The following is a 15,103-nucleotide window of genomic DNA, read 5'->3' as shown; positions in this document are numbered from 1 at the left end:
TTTCCACTATTAGAAAAATCCCTATTATTTGCGCTGTAACTTACCAGGCAGACAAAGTGCATGTATCTTAATTTTCCTTTTTATATACCTTAGGTGCTGGGGTCATTAAATGTACCTATTTTAGACCAGATTTAATTTGTTTTCACGACAGGTCGTTTTAAGTGCAGTCTTTGTTTCATTTAGAGTACAAAGAGTTTTTAGGGTTAAATTCCATAAGTTTATATCAACGCTCTTTTCTTTACAATGAGAAGTTTCATAAGAAATTTTGTCAACGGAACCTTCTGGCTTCAACGAATTACATACAATTGGTAAATTATTTTTCAACAAATTTTTGTTTTTTATGATCGGCTTTTAGAGCTTTGAACACAGTAGAGATAAAATGTTTTATGGAAATGAAAAAAATAAACTTATTGGTTTTCTTGAATGAATTTTTTTAAATTAAAATTAAGCAATTTGTTGTCAGAGAATGAGAGAGAGAGAGATAATCCGGCCTCTTTGAGGGTCAAATAGATAAATGAAGTTAAATAAGACTTACATTCAACAATATCTTCTGGAAGATTTCCTGAACATCCACATCCAAAATACTTTGTACTTTTTTAAATCTTAGTGTTACTGAAAAGAAATTTTATTCGCATAACATTTCCTTTCAGAAATCGACTTTAACAAAGTCGCTGATATTGGCAGACAAATCAGATTCTTGTAGAGAATACCTGATCATTAAAAAGAAATTTAAATATAACTACATGTATATATATTTATACCTGGCATAACTAAGAGTTTTTTTTCTAGATTGGCCTTATCAGTTCCGTAGAAAGCGTAGTCTTCCTATACCTTAAATATGTAAACCTTGAATTGGATACTGCTCCTTCAACTTCATTTTGCTGTACAATAATTTCAAATTTCACAACTCAAAAGAAAAAAAGTTTGCTTTAAACTGTTCGTGCTGTCCTAAATTCCGAAGGTCAACATATTAAATATGAAGCGAGAAAAAGACGTTGAATAAATGAGTTGAATTTTGTCTTAATGTAGATTCTTTTATTAAGGGTTTGCTATTGTGTGCAGCGAAGTGAGACTCACTGAAAATAGAAATCTTAATATCTTTAAAAATAAGCCTTGCTAACACTTGAAAACTGGTCCATTTCATCTTCATAATGAAAACCATCTTTGGGTATATGCAGCTACATTGACACTTGCAGTAGTTTGCGGCTATGAAGTGCACAATACACCTGCAGGACTGCGCAGCCACAGGTTTTAGCAGTGCATTAAAAAATCAAAAAAAAAAAATGAAATAGTTAAATAAACAAAGTGGCTACAACTATTTGTGAAGAACCATTGTTTTAAATGAAAACTGACTGCAACAGGTACAATTCTTAAAATGCATACTTGTCAGTTCAACAAGAAAATGTTAGCCATGAAAGTAGTGCCAACCACATGGCAATGTATTAAAAATAGAATTAAAGAGACTCACTGTTGTTCTATAAATAGCACTTTATATGAAAGCCCAAATTTATCTAAAGGATTACTCTAAGGTGTGTACAAAACAGGGAAATAAATGTTAGACAATTAATTTTCTTCTTTAAAAAATATGCTAATTAAGAGATTAACAATCTGTAGGGTAGTGAAAGTGTGCAATTTAAATGACATTTGGCCCACAATGTTTACTAATGAGTCATATTGGTGTTCTTCAGATTTCTACGACATTCTTATCCCCCTTAATTCTCGTGAAAAACAAATACATGTATGGGCCAATATTTTGGCCCCACTTAGGGGTCATAAGGCCACATCTAATCCAAAATTGATTCCAAAACATGAGGATATTTCATCATCAATATGGCTAACAATGCTTATTCTGAAGAAAAATGTTTACTGGTTTTTCCCCACATGTATGTATATATGCAATGACCAGTTATATAAATTCTGATCCCAGAAGAAGAAAAAAATGAAAATACAAATGGGAAATATATTAATATTATTAAAATTAGGTCTGGTCCATGATTTAGACCAACTTGAATCTTCACTATATTTGAGATTATGCTCGCATTTAACTATGAGTAAATCATTACCCTGCTGCTCGTTAAAGGACCATTTTTATACGCCCGTTTAAGACGGGACGTATATGTTATAGGCTTCGTGTCCGTCCGTCCGTCCGTCCGTCTGTCCGTCCGTCCGTCTGTCCATTCCTGTCCGGCTCATAACTTGAATACTATTAAGCCTAGGATTATCAAACTTTGTCAACTCATACTTCTTGGGTAGACGGTGTGTCGCCCACAAAAAGTAGGTCGCTCTGACCTTGAATAAATATGCTATAGCCAAATATGGAAAAATCCTGTCCGGCTCATAACTTACTTCAAAAATACCGAAAACTATTAGACCTAGAGCTTTCAAACTTGGCAAAAGTATACATCTAAAGTAGAAGGTGTGTCGTGGCCTATTTCAAGGTCACTGTGACCTTTAATTATAGTGAATTTTTTTAAAAAACTAAGTCTTTTAAATTTTAAATTTCATAATCCTAAAAAATGTAAAAATATAGTTGTATGCTTATTAAAAAACGTTAAATTAAGTAAAAACTTGTTTAGTTTCATTATATACTTTACAGCAATCTGTAACAAATGTTTATGCTTTGAGAGGAATTCAGTTTGTCCCATGGGCTTAATTATCAAGCACTGGTCAAGAAGAATTTTGATAGCAGAAATTTGCATGTCAAATTAGAGAGAAATTAATGAGTTTATTGTCAGGAGCTAAGAGCACCTCTAGATCTGATGCAGATGTTATCTTAATTCATCTATTGGGAGTTGGGCAAAAAGAAATGGCCTCATAGTTGCTTGTGCTAATTAAGAGTTCTTGATGGCTAGTCCAGATAAAGATCTTTCAATAGGTGTAATGAAATTAAAACAAATTGATGTTTTAGTGTATGATTAAAACTAAATTAGTATTGTATAATATGATTAAAACTAATTATATATGTGTTCATTTAAAAAAAATATATATATATTTCAATTTTTATATATTTGCAACAAAGATGCTATAGCAAAATATGGAAAAATCCTGTCCGGCTCATAACTAGAAAACTATTAGACCTAGAGCTTTCAAACTTAGCAAAAGTATACATCTAAAGTAGAAGGTGTGTCGCGGCCTATTTCAAGGTCACTGTGACCTTTAATTAAAATGAATTTTTTAAAAAACTGTCTTTTAAATTTTAAATTTCATAATCCTAAAAATGTAAAAATATAGTTGTATCCTTATTAAAAAACATTTAATTAAGTAAAAACTTATTTTTTCATTATATACTTTACAGCAATCTGTAACAAATGTTTATGCTTTGAGAGGAATTCAGTTTGTCCCATGGTCTTAATTATCAAGCACTGGTCAAGAAGAATTTTGATAGCAGTAATTTGCATGTCAAATTAGAGAGAAATTAATAAGTTTATTGTCAGGAGCTAAGAGTGCTCACCTCTAGATCTGGTGCAGCAGTTATCTTAATTTATCTCTAGGGAGTTGGGCAAAAAGAAATGGCCTCATAGTTGTTGTGTTAATTAAGAGTTCTTGATGGCTAGTCCAGATAAAGATCTTTCAATTGGTGTAATTAATTAAAACAAATTGATGTTTTAGTGTATGATTAAAACTAAATTAGTATTGTACAATATGATTAAAACTAATTATACATGTGTTAATTGAAAAAAAAAAATTAAATTTCAATTTTTATATATTTGCTACAAATTGCAGTCATGTCTCACTAGTATTATTTGTTATAATCAATCCCTACACTGTAAGTCTCTTAGAGATGTATAATAAGAAATGGAAAATAGATAATTGAAATCTGTGTCAATCTGTTAATCATGGCTACCTGATTTTCTTGCATCCTAACCAATTTATGATTATTGAACAATATTTGACGGGCGTATCATGCTGTGGCGGGGCACTTTATTTACTATACATTCCCATGCAAGACTTTGATACTGTACCCTTAATTGTTTAGGGTTTAATTTTCATGGATGACAAATAAACAGAGTTAACAGACACCAGAGACCCTTTGATCAGAAAAGCTCCATACATCCTTTTGCTATGACGACTTAATTAAGATATTAAAATGTCTTTGATTATTGTAAAAAAAAATTCACAAAGAAGAACAAAACATCACTTCCAGAATATTATATTTCTTTTAACATGTTAACCCACATATCCAAGTTTGACTAATTTTTTTAAAAGTTTCTTTACAGATATAATAAAGGTATTTTTTTTAAAATAAACTTCAATCTTAACAATATAACTGCAGTAAGAGGATATCTGAGACCTGTGTTCTCAGCACTGGTTTCAAAAGACTAATTTAAAAACATTTTGTGCATTTAATGCACTGCACAAGAACACATATAAATTAAGTAAAAAATCTAATTATAATATCCTTTACCAAGATCCCAAATGTTCTTCATTGGAAACTTGTGGAAAGTTCATATATGTATTTTTGTTTATTGTCATCATATGATCTTTTTCAACGATGTATGGAAAGTTCAACACATGTGTAAATACTACCATAAAATCAAATAACTTTCAAGTCACATAGTAATAAATTAGATCAGAGTCTTCATTTGTTGCTGATATTTTCTCCAACACTGTTTTCCAAAAGATTGAGACAAACCAACATGGACAATCTCTATCATTAGAACCATTTCCTCTTTATCTTTGAAATCTGTAAAATAATATAACATAACATTAAAAAAACCAGTACAGTATCAATATCAAAGAAGAAAATTGAATTGGATAATAAATCTATACATCTTGACTAAGAAAGAAGCATTAAAAGATGGACATGTATATTTCAGGGTCAAAGGTTACACATCCCTCAGCAATTATTGTAACATTGTAAATATTTGCAAAAATTGTTTGTTGCATTGAATATACACATGTTTCTCATTTTAATTTACAATTGTGTAGATCACAGTAGTTTAATCCATACACTAGAGATAAATATTTTAATTTGTATACAAAGAGGTTAACCATAAATAAGATCAAGGTAAACTCAATTGGTGATCATGTCATTCTTCTTTGGAAAGTAAATGAGACAAGCATATAGGATCATGTTCTTAAATGAGGCAAACAAGTTTCAGTACAAAATCTTAAGGTTAAATGACAAGGTCAGGATTTGATAGCAGAATTTTAAAAACCTGATATTATGACCTGTGTTACTGTTAGTAAGCTACAAGATGATGATCAGAAACAGTCCCTCCCAAAAGAGATTGAAGATTTTTATTACTTAAAAATAATCTCTGATTTGACCTTAATTTCTTCATCCAGACTATTTACCAAACATTTGTACCTACATGTACATTGATTTATAACATGATGTTATAGGCCTACATATGGCTTGATTATTAATTTACTTGCTCAAGCAGCCATGGGTACAGTACAAGGAACTAATTTTGTTACATAAATCAGCATCTGCATCAGCAAAATAAGCATCAGCTTTAATTCAGCAACCACCTAGCATCAGGATAAGCATTAAAAAAACAGCAAGCTGCTAAGCATTGCCAATATCAGCATCAGCAAGCAAAGAAAGAATTCAAATCAGCATCGATGCTGAAACAAAGTTAGTTCTTGCACTGTAAAAGAGAGCTGTAGGCAGACTCTGACCATGGCTTGAGACAATTTGATGGACACATACATGTATAAACATTCATTTAAACAACATCTCTCTTTTCATCCAACTGTATATACATTTCTCATCATAAAAATTATACATTCTTCCATTCTATACACATAGAAGAACATTTGAATTCAATACAAAATGAAACTGACTAATCAGCTCACTATGATATAACAGCTAGTACATTATACTGTGTTAAACCCTCGTTTAAAATTTACAGAATTACTCCATTGTGATATAAAACTAATCTCATACCTTATCATAGAACACCTACAAGGGAGGTTCTTGGGAGGGCTGCAACACAGGCATCACATGAAGTACAGAAATTGGTAGTCCAGAGAAATATCTGAGCAATGTTCTTTTTAGTGAAACAAGGCATTCTGTAAACATGGTAAACATAGTTACAAGAAATTTTATTAAAAAGTTCAAAGGAAATTCTTTAAATTAAATCTAGCTATTAAATAATATAACTGTCTTTGTTGAAGGGTGTCAGTGTTTTGACTGATTCAGAATGTTTTTTATTTACTGAAAGTGCATCACAAAAATTTTTATCACCGAGGTCTTAAAAGAATAGAGGTTTGCTTCAATATCTCGAACATCATTCAGCAAATCAGAATGAGTATGGTCCAAAATGACTTGTATATAAATAGTACAATCTTGTGTGAATATCATTATGTAAAGAATTATAATACTTGCACCATGTGCACCTCTTTTCACAAAAAAAAATACAACAAAAAAGAAATAACTTTTGAATATCAAAATTTTCCTTTACAAGTAACACAACTGATTTACCATATTTGTTTACTACGTAGAGCCGTTTCAGGTAGCCGTCACTGGACATTTAACTTTAAGTGACTGAGGCTCAATGAAGGATGATCCGATCTTACACAAGTATTAATCGCTCATTAATAAAACAAAATTTACTCTACTCATAATATTTGAAGCCCTGTTTTTAACTTCACAGTATTTGGAAACAATTTCGAAAATTTTTTGGTATTTTGAAACAAAGTAACATTTATTAGTCCCCCGCTACCTAATCGTGGTCTGCAAGAACCACGTTGGAAATTTTTGGATCCTCCGTATAATGTTTAACCTATTTAAAATTGATGTGCACTAGATCACAGGCTTTGTCATACTCAAAATGTATAACTGACACAAGCAGTTATGTAAGATATCTGAGATAAGGCTCATAATTCACAATAAACACAAAAGTGGCCAACTTTTTACAAAGGCAAGTTACTTTCAATTCCAATTTTTTTCCAAAATTTTTCCATATTACTATACTAGGGTCAAAAAGTAACTACTATCCCTTCAATCCTTCAATGAACATTTCCTATAGCAAAGAAAATGTTGGGGAAATATAGCTGTGATTTTGTTCTTTATTGAAAAGTGGGGGGGGGGGCACAGACATACTCTTGCCCCCCCAGATCTGAAAGTGGGGGGGCTAGTGCCCCCGCTGCCCCCCCCTGTGACTACGCCTATGAATTGCTAGGAACAAAACAAATAGTTGTACCCATGACATTCAACTATCTGTAGGTATACGACAAATGTCATTTTATTGTTTTATTATACCTGCAGCTGTGCAGTCCTGCAAGTGTATTATGCACATTGCTGCTGCAAGACATTGCAAGTGACAACCAAATATTGAATACATTTCAAGACAGCTTTGCAATAGAAGGTGCCATGGGTTAAGTTTTATCAAAAAGCAAGAAGTATTTATTAAGATATTGAGATTTTTATTTTATACGAGTTTCAGTTGGCTGAGCACAAAAGCAAACCCTTAAGTTAACGGCAAATTAAGCACAACCAAAAAATTTAACATCAAGCAGTTTTATCTTGGTCATAATTTTTGCATATTATAAAATGACATCCTATGGAAAAAGGGGAACCCGGTTTGGGACATGTATTGCTTATATGCAGTAGTCCTACTCTCAGAATGCTTATTTTCATAAGAAAATAGTGAAGATAAAAAGACAATAATTTTGACCATTCAGAGAAAGAGAGAGAGAGAGATGTGTTTGTGAAACACTGATGCCCCTATTTGGCAACATACATGTAGCTAAAATTTAACTTTCCTTAAATGCAAATTAAATATGTTGTTACCCAAAGTAAGTTTTTCTCACAAGAAATACAATTGTATTGTGAAATATGAAAGCTGTAGCACCACCTGTTTAAAAGTTATGACCAAGGATGAGTTTTTGATAGGTGGGCCAAACTCAAGGATCAAGGTCAAAGGGCCAAAGTTGTTTGTTTCTAAAGAATGGTCTTGTCACAAGGATTACAGATGTGAAGTTTGTTCTCCCATCTTTTTTTGCAAATTCTTCTAGTCATATTTGTATTTTTTCCTTATGTATATTAATATCCTTATAAAGGATATATTCATATATGGTCATATGTAACTTTTGTACATATTTGGTTAATTTGTTTGGCATTGCAATAAATGCTCATTTACAACAAACATTTTGTTTTGATATTTGCAAAAAACAGAGCAGAGTAGACTCATTCGTGGAGAACATAAATGAGGTCAAATTATTTGAGGAAGGTGGAAGACGATGGTATAAGTGAAGTATGAAAATCCTAACCCTAACCGTTTAAAAGTTATGGCCAAAGTTAAAGTTATAAAAAAAAGCTCCAAGGTCAAAGTTGTTGGTATACAGTGAAAGGTCTTGTCATAAGGACTAAATATATGAAATATGAAAACCCTAGCCTTAACCCTTCAAAACTCTCCAGTATTTTAAAAGGAAATCACCTGTTTCTATTTATAGATACATGTATTTTTTCAATGCAAAATCAAAGTACATGTATGTAATCATTTGTGAACCAGTGTTATATTTTCATAGTTGCAAGTTTGTTGCATGACAGTAAATTTACTTGTCCAATACTCTTATTCTAAACAAGATTGTTTGAAAATTTTAAACATAAAACAGGCTAGTAACTATGACTTTGGGTCATTAAAATAGTTCAAGACGGTTTATCCCCAAGATACTTTCAATGTGTAATGTTGTATTATATATCTCATTTAAAAATTATTTATTCATGTAAGTATTAAAAAATAATAAAAGAAAACATGATTATCTGGTTAAGGGTGGTCTTTTCCTACAGTTTGTCATTGTTTAGGGGGTACTTCAGTATTTACTATATTCTCAATACGCGGGCGCGCGCGCGCGCGCGCGCGCGCGCGCGCGCGCGCGCGCGCGCGCGCGCGCGCGCGCGCGCGCGCGCGCGCGCGCGCGCGCGCGCGCGCGCGCGCGCGCGCGCGCGCGCGCGCGCGCGCGCGCGCGCGCGCGCGCGCGGCGCGGCGCGGCGCGGCGGCCGCGGCGGCGGCGGCGCGGCGGCGGCGGCGCGCGCGCGCGCGCGCGCGCGCGCGCGCGCGCGCGCGCGCGCGCGCGCGCGCGCGCGCGCGCGCGCGCGCGCGCGCGCGCGCGCGCGGCCGCGGCGCGCGCGCGCGCGCGCGCGCGCGCGCGCGCGCGCGCGCGCGCGCGCGCGCGCGCGCGCGCGCGCGCGCGCGCGCGCGCGCGCGCGCGCGCGCGCGCGCGCGCGCGCGGCGCGCGCGCGCGCGCGCGCGCGCGCGCGCGCGCGCGCGCGCGCGCGCGTGCGCGCGCACGCGCTCAGCGCGCGGTGACGGCGGCGGCGGCGGCGGCGCGGCGCGGCGCGGCGCGGCGCGCGCGCGCGCGCGCGCGCGCGCGCGCGCGCGCGGCGCGCGGCGGCGCGGCGGCGCGCGCGGCGGCGCGGCGCGGCGGCGGCGGCGGCGGCGCGCGCGCGCGCGCGCGCGCGCGCGCGCGCGCGCGCGCGCGCGCGCGCGCGCGGCGGCGGCGGCGGCGCGCGCGCGCGCGCGCGCGCGCGCGCGCGCGCGCGCGCGCGCAAACTGAACGATTTTTTAAACTATCATAAGAGGGAAGTATTTTTGATTCTGAGACGGGGGAGGGCAAGCAAACATTTTATTAAAATTGCCCTTAGGAAAAAGAAATGGATATTTTCATTTGTCGCAGTTTCGCCAAAAATATAGTCCCTGTTTGATTTCAATCTCAGTTTATCATTGAGATAGAACAATTATGAGGAGGAAAAAAATTCTGTTCTTTATAAACAAATATACTTTGAATGTTTGATTTAGTGAAAAACCAGAGAACCCCCTTGAGGATTATTTTCAACTGAAGATATCAGTACATGTAATTTATTCTTTACATATATTATATAAGACATTCTTGACATTAATTTATCAAAGAGGAGAGAGAGTAAGAGAGGGAGATAGAGAGTAAGAGAGAAAGTTCAATCAATTTTGCAAATCATGCCCCATGCAACGAATTTTTAAGCGGAACATATTAATAGAAGGAAAAGTTAGTAAATTCAAACAATTTAAATCCATTTACCCCCTAATTTTAAGCTTCTTATTTGACTAAACATGTGCAATATACACGTATATGCAACAGACTTTTCAATTTTTCGCACTTGATATATAATTATTAAAACTACTGAACTTTAAGGGAATATTACCTATCTTAATTTCTTCCAAATGAAACACATTCATTTTCTTAAAACATATATATTGCTTTAGTATTAAATAATTTCGAAAATGATCGTTATTAGGTGACGGTTTACGAAATAATTTTGTTCATCAAAGTCTAACCTACAAAAGGATTTGCACTTTCTTTAAAGCTGGAAACTATCATTCATTATTTTCAAAGTCAATGCTTATAACTCAGTTTAATGTCTACAAACTACTTTTCATTAGCAATTTTGTAAAAAGTTAGTATATTTAAAAATGTGCAAGAAATTTACTTTCCACCATCTGCAAAGGACCATTAATTTTTTCGGGGATGGAACCAAAATGCTTGTATACAAGAGGCACATATACATGTTATCATCAAAAATACTTAATTACTGTCTTTATTAAAAATCATAAATTCGCAAATTCTGTCTGTTAGAACACTTTCGTTTCCGTGCAATATCTGGATAACCCTTCGAGCTTTTGCAATGAAATTTTACATAACAACTCCCTGTGGCTTAAGAAAGAATCCTTTGAGGTCAAAAGGTAAAAGTTCAAGGTCGTAAATTTATACATTATGTCTGTGTGTAACACTATCATTTCAAGAGGATTTTGAGCTTTTGCAATGTAATTTTATTTACCAAAACTCCGTAGGACCTCTCTCACCCCTCTCAAAGTGTCCCGCCCCGTTTGTTTTATTAGCTCTTCTGAGCCAAAGGCTCAAAGAGCTAATGCTATGGCCATTTGTGCGGTGTGCGTGGTGCGGTGTGCGTTAACTTTTTAGAATATGGGCCATAACTCAAGAACACCTTGGCCAATCAGTGTCAAATTTGTCAGAGGGTATCCTTGGCCCAAGGGCTACCATTTATACTAAAAAAAGGGTTGGGACCCTAAAACAAGGGGAGATAATCAGGAAAACAAAACCAAAAGCACTGGTTGCAAAAAAAATCTTCTTCTCCAGAATCAACAAGCAGATTTTCACCAAACTTTCAAACATCAGGATATTTTGAAGATTAAAAATTGTTCAAGGCATGACCCTGGGGCAAAGGGCGTGGTCTCACTTCAAAGTTGACCTCAATTTACAATTAATGAAAATGTCTATATTTTGCTTACTATAAGGACTAGGATCATCAAATCTTGTAAGTAGATGCATCTTAGGACTTCACATCATGTTAATTCAAAAGTAGGTCACGGTGACCTACTTTTTTAATTTTGCGGGCATTTGTTTCCTAATTGATTTGAAGGCATATTTAGGACACTTTAAGGCCTATGATCATCAAACTTTGTCAGTTGATGCATCTTGGGTCCTTGAACAACGTCAACTTAAAAGTAGGTCACCATGACCTACTTTTTGAACTATATGACTTATCCTTTTTAAAACATTTCATCCCATTGTTTCAGACACTGAGAGGGTTAGAATCATCAAATCTTGTAAGTTGCTGCATATTGGGACCTTAAAACATATTTAAGTAAAAGTAGGTCACTGTGACCTACTTTCAGAATTTTGCAGGCATTTGTTTTAAAATTGTTTAAAAGGCATATTTTGATTACCTTCAGACCAATGATCATCAAACTTGGTCAGCTGATGCATCTTGGGACTCTAAAAAATGTCGACCAAAATGTAGGTCACTGTGACCTACTTTTGACATTTTATGGCTATATTTCAGTATCTTAGGTATTTATTGGCTTAGATTCATCAAACTTTGTGAGTTGATGCATCTTGGGTTTTCGGATAGTGACGACCAAAAATTAGGTCACGGTGACCTACTTTCAATATTTATGGCTATATTTATGTATCTCCAGTACTTATGGGCTTAGAATCATCAAACTTTGTCAGTTGATGCACCTTGGGTTTTTGGAGAATGTCGACCAAAAAGTAGGTCACTGTGACCTACTTTTGACATTTAATGGCTATATTTATGTATTTCTGGTACTTATCGGTTTAGAATCATCAAACTTTGTTAGTTTATGCCTCTTGGGTTTTCAGAGAATGTCGACCAAAAAGTAGGTCAAAGTGACCTACTTTTGAATTTCTCAGGTATTTATTGGCTTAGAATTATCAAAATTGGTCAGCAGATGCATCTAAGGCCTCTGATAATTGTCAACCAAAAAGTGAGTCAAGATGACTTACTTTTGACATTTAATGGCTATATTTAAGTATCTCCAGTACTTATCTGCTTAGAATCATCAAACTTTGTCAGTTGATGCATCTTGGGTTATAGAAGAATGTCGACCAAAAAGTAGGTCACGATGACCTACTTTTGACATTTTATGGCTATATTTAAGTATTTCCGGTACTTATTGACTTACAATCATCAAAACTTTGTTAGTTTATGCTTCTTGGGTTTTCAGAGAATGTCAAACAAAAAGTTGGTCTCAGTGATCTCCTTTTGAATATCTCAGATACTTATTGGCTTAGAATCATCAAACTTTGATAGTTGATGCCTCTTGGGTTTTCCAAGAATGTAGACCAAAAAGTAGGTCAAGGTGACCTACTTTTGAATATCTCAAATACATATTGGCTTAGAATCTTCAATCTTAGTTTTTCTATTAATGCATCTTGAGTCCTCAGAAAACTTCAATCTTAAAGTAAGTCATCTTGACCTACTAATGTTTTTTAATAGCTTTATTAAAATATCTTAAGTCCTAATTGGCTAAGAATCATTAAACTTTTTTATCAGTTGATGCAACTTAGGTTTTAGGATACTTAGGGTTAGAGGCTTCAAATACAAGTGATAAGTTGTACAATTTATCAGAAGAGCGATGCAAGGCCCTTGGGCCTCTTGTTAGTATTTATTGTACATGTCGCTATTTTTAGCACAAGGGCATGAGTACTATTCATTTAGTACGTACAAGTATCGTTTTATGGTTCATTTACAAAATATATACTAGTAATCCAATGAAAACTTTTTATTAGAATGTCAAGATTTGTCTTCATTTCGTGCATTTTAAAATGTGTCAATTCCTGTAACTAAATTTGGAGTGACATTTCTTAAACAATATACAAAAGCTCTTTAATGTTCTTGTTGTGTAAGTAAGTGTGCACACACGTTATATACTATACATATGTAAAATCAAAAATGTTAGTGGCTTCACCTCGCCAAAGTTTTACTTCTGTTACATCTATTAATATAACATAAACAGGTTATAACATAAATTGATTTAATCATATACAAGTATGAGATATCATACATTCGGATTTTTTTAAATTACCGAATGAAAAGGTGGTAGAGTTTTTATGCGCCCGAATTTTTTCGGGGCGCATATTGTTTTTTGTCCTGTCTGTTTGTCTGTTGTCAACTTTAACCTTCGCCATAACTTTTGAACCGTAAGAGATAGAGACTTCATATTTGGTATGCATACTCCACTAATAAAGTTCTTTCAAATGACATCAAGGTTACTGACCTTGTTACCTTGACTGTGACCTATATGCTATAAAATAGCTTTTTCAACTGTTTGTCATACCTTTTTAACCATTGAGATAGGGACTTCATATTTAATATGCATCCTCTACTAATAAAATTCTTTCAAATGACATCAAGGTCAATGACCTTGTGACCTTGACTTTGACCTATATGCTAAAAATAGCTTTTTTCACTTTTTGCCATAACTTTTGAACCATAGGAGATAGGGACTTCATATTTAGTATGCATACTCCACTAATTAAGTTCTTTCAAACATTACCAAGGTCAATGACCATGTGACCTTGTGACCTATATGCTAAAAATAGCTTTTTCCACTTTTTGCCATAACTTTTGAACCATAGGAGATAGGGACTTCATATTTGGTATGCATACTCCACTAATAAAGTTCTTTCAAACAACACCAAGGTCAATGACCATGTGACCTTGTGACCTATATGCTAAAAATAGCTTTTTCCACTTTTTGCCATAACTTTTGAACCATAGGAGATAGGGACTTCATATTTAGTATGCATACCCCATATATACTAAAAATAGCTTTTTCGAACTTTGTTGACGCCGGGCGCATAGTGTTTCACAAACACATCTTGTTTTTTTCTCGGAATCTTATACAAAAATTATTGTTTTCGTGGTTTCATGCCAAGAAATCACGTCAAATTTTCCAAAGTAATGGAGTCAATAAAAGTATCATTGATGCAAATCACCCATATTCCTCAAACGCTGGCAAGTTAATTTACGGCAGCAAAAAGATAATTAAAACTTGATTCATTCCACCTTTTATTTCAATAATTGATATTTTTACTTTAAAATGAAAATATTTACATAGCCAATGTTAAGATATAGATATACGAAAAGAATTTGAAAGGCAGCTTATTATAATTAAATAAACTTTCTTTTCCCTTTATTTTACACTTTTACAACATTTGATTTAGATGCCCCCTACCCCCACCCCCCACCCACCCCCCAAAAAATAGGTGTGTATGCAAGGGTTCTAAATAATAAGTATTCTACCTAGTTTAAACAGGCACGTAGCATCGTTTTTTAAAGTGGGAAAGAGGGTAGGGCAAGCCATAGAAAAAAATTTTTTTACTAGTGGCTAGTGGCCAACTTTTTGCAAGGCCAACTTCCTTTCACTTCTTTTTTTTTTTGCGTACAATATTACATTTCCTTGATATCACTTTACTGTGGTTAGAAGTGGGGGGATGGGGCAACCAACCTTTCAATGGACATTTTATATAGTAAAGGCAATGTTGGGAAAAATGGGGGGGGGGGCTCCCGTTGCTACGTGCCTGTTAAAACCCAGAATAAAAACGTAAGTTCCCTCCCTCAAAACTCCTGACATCAATTGCCTCGCGCGCACATCTCACTGGGGAAGAATCACCGATTAACGTTAATTCGGCTTTTATTGAGTTTGCTCTCCGGATAGAATGTGCAAGTTTTCTTGGCATGACTATTGTACTGGTAAAACGATGCATAACTTTTAATGACAATGGTATAGACCATTATATAATGATATAGTTATATCATGGCATTTCAAAGAATATTTTAAAATGAAACAGA

General features: G+C 35.5%; 1 long non-coding RNA gene across 1 annotated transcript; it reads right to left on the bottom strand.

The window, feature by feature from the left end:
* Positions 1-4,144: 4,144 nt before the first annotated feature.
* LOC134244311 (uncharacterized) lies at positions 4,145-6,757 on the bottom strand. The gene is made up of 3 exons (XR_009987194.1): positions 6,431-6,757; positions 5,894-6,018; positions 4,145-4,684 (listed from the first exon to the last, which is right to left on the bottom strand). It is a non-coding gene; the product is annotated as an uncharacterized LOC134244311 (long non-coding RNA).
* Positions 6,758-15,103: the final 8,346 nt, after the last annotated feature.

Source organism: Saccostrea cucullata, unplaced genomic scaffold, assembly GCF_032062105.1.
Source record: "Saccostrea cucullata isolate Sc308-1 unplaced genomic scaffold, CSIRO_AGI_Scuc_v1 ctg330, whole genome shotgun sequence".
Classification (NCBI taxonomy): domain Eukaryota; kingdom Metazoa; phylum Mollusca; class Bivalvia; order Ostreida; family Ostreidae; genus Saccostrea; species Saccostrea cuccullata.
The sequence above is the reverse complement of the archived record's forward strand: the minus strand, read 5'-3'. Positions and strand labels throughout refer to the sequence as shown.